This window comes from Gorilla gorilla, chromosome 4 (assembly GCF_029281585.2).
Source record: "Gorilla gorilla gorilla isolate KB3781 chromosome 4, NHGRI_mGorGor1-v2.1_pri, whole genome shotgun sequence".
NCBI classification, from domain to species: domain Eukaryota; kingdom Metazoa; phylum Chordata; class Mammalia; order Primates; family Hominidae; genus Gorilla; species Gorilla gorilla.
Genome location: NC_073228.2, coordinates 160,641,940 through 160,645,641, shown reverse-complemented (window position 1 = coordinate 160,645,641; position 3,702 = coordinate 160,641,940). Strand labels below are relative to the sequence as shown.

General features: G+C 36.1%; 1 non-coding gene across 1 annotated transcript; it reads right to left on the bottom strand.

Moving 5' to 3' along the window:
- Positions 1-673: 673 nt before the first annotated feature.
- Positions 674-778, bottom strand: LOC115934745 (U6 spliceosomal RNA). Its single transcript, XR_004070507.1, has one exon. It is a non-coding gene; the product is annotated as a U6 spliceosomal RNA (small nuclear RNA).
- Positions 779-3,702: the final 2,924 nt, after the last annotated feature.

Sequence of the window (3,702 nt, the reverse complement as noted above, 5' to 3'; positions counted from 1 at the left end):
TTAGCAGTTTTATCTTTTGAAATTGTCATTCTTTTTATCCATTTTGTCAATCTCATCCTCAAATTTCTTTAATATATTTCAAAAGTTGTTTTAAAGTATTTGCTTATTCCGATATTTGAACCATTAGTGGATCTGCTACTATTCAGTTTTTTTTCTTTTAATTAGGAGTACATCCCGCTTCTTCACTTATTTCATAGCTGTTTATTGCCTGCCAGAAATTGTATAATTAAAAATAAAACCCTACAGCCCTTGGTATAAATACTGTCTTCTATCTTATTCTTTTTTAACTCTTAAAAAAAATATATATATATATATAATTTTTTTTAAAAATTATACTTTAAGTTCTGGGATACACGTGCAGAATGTACAGGTTTGTTACATAGGTATACATGTGCCATGGTAGTTTGCTGTGCCTATGAACCCGTCACCTAGGTTTTAAGCCCTGCACGCATTAGGTATTTGTCCTAATGCTCTCCCTCCCCTTGCCTCCAACCCCCCGGCGATAGGCCCTGGTCTGTGATGTTCCCATCTCTGTGTCCATGTGTTCTCATTGTTCAACTCCCACTTATGAGTGAGAACATACGGTGTTTAGTTTTCTGTTCCTGTGTTAGTTTGCTGAGAATGATGGCTTCCAGCTTCATCCATGTCCCTGCAAAGACATGAACTCAATTTTTAAAATATGAAATGCTTCATGAGTTTGTGTCATCCTTGTGCAGGGGCCATGGTAATCTTCTGTGTCTTGTTCGAATTTTAGTATATGTGCTGCCAAAGTGAGCACAATACTATCTTCTAAAAGGGAGGGTGTGTTCTTTTGTCTGTAAGTTAGGGAAATGGGTCAATGTTTATAATCCAGCAAGAATTTGAGCTGATTTGTGGCTGGGATACAGCTTTAGTAAGCTTTATTTCATCTGTGTTTTCACATGTATTTAGGGCTAAGTGGGTCTGTACTGTATATATTATAAACTACTCTCTCTAATAGGACCTTGGGATCTAATCACCAGAAGACTACAGAGTTCTCTCTCTCTGCTTTTCCAATTCCATTTTCATACCATTTCCACACACTCACCAAAAGTTTCATGGGGGAAAACTCAGCAGGTAAGAAGAACAAGTTCTTTGCATTTGAAACTCCTACAGACTTCAATCCATTTATACTAGCCCACAAGGTCTGCAGGCTTTCCTGTATCATAGCAGAGTTCCAGAGACTGTGATAAGCCCAGTCTTCCACCAGCCCCTGTGGAAATTCAGCAGAAGAGAATTTCGCCACTGATACCTGCTCAGCTAGAAATACCTTACCTCCCCTGTAATTGAATTTTGGATCATTTTTGATCTGCAACCCTCCAATCTCTTAAATATGGGGGAGATGGGCAAAATGATCCAGTAATTTTTGTGGTTTATCTAGTGGGAGAAATGGTCCATCAGGACCTTCTACATATTATCTGAAGTCTGGAAGTTCTTAACTTTTAAATATTTTAAGATCTCTAATGATGTCCCTTTTTAATTTCTGAAAATTTTAAGTATAGTTTTCTCACATTTCTTTTAATGAATCTTGATAGGTGTTTATCTGTTTTATTAATCTCCAAAATACCAATTTTTAAATTGTATGTTTTTTATTTTTTTCTCTTTAACATTTCCTTCTACATTTTTGCATTTAATTTATTGTACTTTTTTAGCTTTTTAGGAGATTATTAAATAATTTTTTCAGTTTTTTTCCAACGTGTGTGTTTGATTTTATAAATTTCTCTGTCAGCACTATTTTATCTACATTGCACAAATTCTGATAGCTATACTCAGTTCAAAATATTTTCTAATTTGCTCTGTTATTTCTTCTCTGACTTCAGGGTAATTTAGAAAACAATTCCTTAATTTATAAACATTTGGTGATTTTCTGGTTATCTCTTGGTTACTGATTTCTAACTTAGTTCCACTGTGGTCAGAGTACTGATTCTGGCTTCATGGCCCATTTTGGTAAATGTATCATGTGCATTTGAAAAGAATGTGTGTTCTGCAGCTGTTTGGTATAGTGTTCTATATACATACCAGTTAGGGCAAATTGATTAATTGGATTGTTCAAAAATACATCTTTTTATTTTTCTTTTTTTCTTTATTAAATTTTTTTTATTATTATACTTTAGGTTCTAGGGTACATGTGCACAATGTGCAGGTTTGATACATAGGTATACATGTGCCAGGTTGGTTTGCTGCACCCATAAACTCATTTACATTAGGTGTTTCTCCTAATGTTATCCCTCCCCTAGCCCCCTAACCCCCGACAGGCACCAGCATGTGGTGTTCCCTGCCCCGTGTCCAAGTGATCTCATTGTTCAGTTCCCACCGATGAGTGAGAACATGCAGCCTTTGGTTTTCTGTCCTTGTATAGTTTGCTGAGAATGATGGTTTCCAGCTTCATCCATGTCCCTGCAAAGGACATGAACTCATCCTTTTATATGGCTGCATAGTATTCCACTGTGTATATGTGCCACATTTTCTTAATCCAGTCTATCATTGATGGACATTTGGGTTGATTTTTTTTTTTTTTTTGCTATTTTCTTTGCTATTGCTAATACTGTCTTCTATTTTATTTTTTAACTTTTAAATATATATATATATAATTTTTTAAAAAATTATACTTTAAGTTCTGGGATACATGTGCAGAATGTGCAGGTTTTGTTACATAGGTATACATGAGCCATGGTGGTTTGCTGTGCCTATCAACCTGTCATCTAGGTTTTAAGTTGCAATAAACACACATGTGCATGTGTCTTTATAGTAGCATGATTTATAATCCTTTGGGTAGATACCCAGTAATGGGATTCCTGGGTCAAATGGTATTTCTAGTTCTGGATCTTTGAGGAATCACCACACTGTCTTCCACAATGGTTGAACAAATTTATACTCCCACCAACAGTGTAAAAGGGTTCCTATTTCTCCATGTCCTCTCCAGCGTCTGTTGTTTCCTGACTTTTTAATGATCGCCATTCTAACGGGGGTGAGATGGCATCTCATTGTGGTTTTGATTTGCATTTCTCTGATGACCAGTGATGATGAGCATTTTTTCATGTGTCTCCTGGCTGTATAAATGTCTTCTTTTGAAAAATGTCTGTTCATATCCTTTGCCCACTTTTTGATGGGGTTGTTTGTTTTTTTCTTGTAAATTTGTTTGAGTTCTTTGTAGATTCTGGATATTAGCCCTTTGTCAGATGGGTAGATTGCAAACATTTTCTCCCATTCTGTAGGTTGCCTGTTCACTCTGATGGTAGTTTCTTTTGCTGTGCAGAAGCTCTTTAGTTTAATTAGATCCCATTTGTCAATTTTGGCTTTTGTTGCCATTGCTTTTGGTGTTTTAGTCATGAAGTCCTTGCCCAAGCCTATGTGCTGAATGGTAATGCCTAGGTTTTCTTCTAGGGTTTTTTATGGTTTTAGGTCTAACATTTAAGTCTTTAATCCATCTTGAATTAATTTTTGTATAAGGTGTAAGGAAGGGATCCAGTTTCAGCTTTCTACTATGGCTAGCCAGTTTTCCCAGCACCATTAATAAAATAGGGAATCCTTTCCCCATTTCTTGTTTTTGTCAGGTTTGTCAAAGATCTGATGGTTGTAGATGTGTGGTGTTATTTCCGTGGCCTCTATTCTGTTACATTGGTCTATCTCTCTGTTTTGGTACCAGTACCGTGCTGTTTTGGTTACTGTAGCCTTGAAGTATAG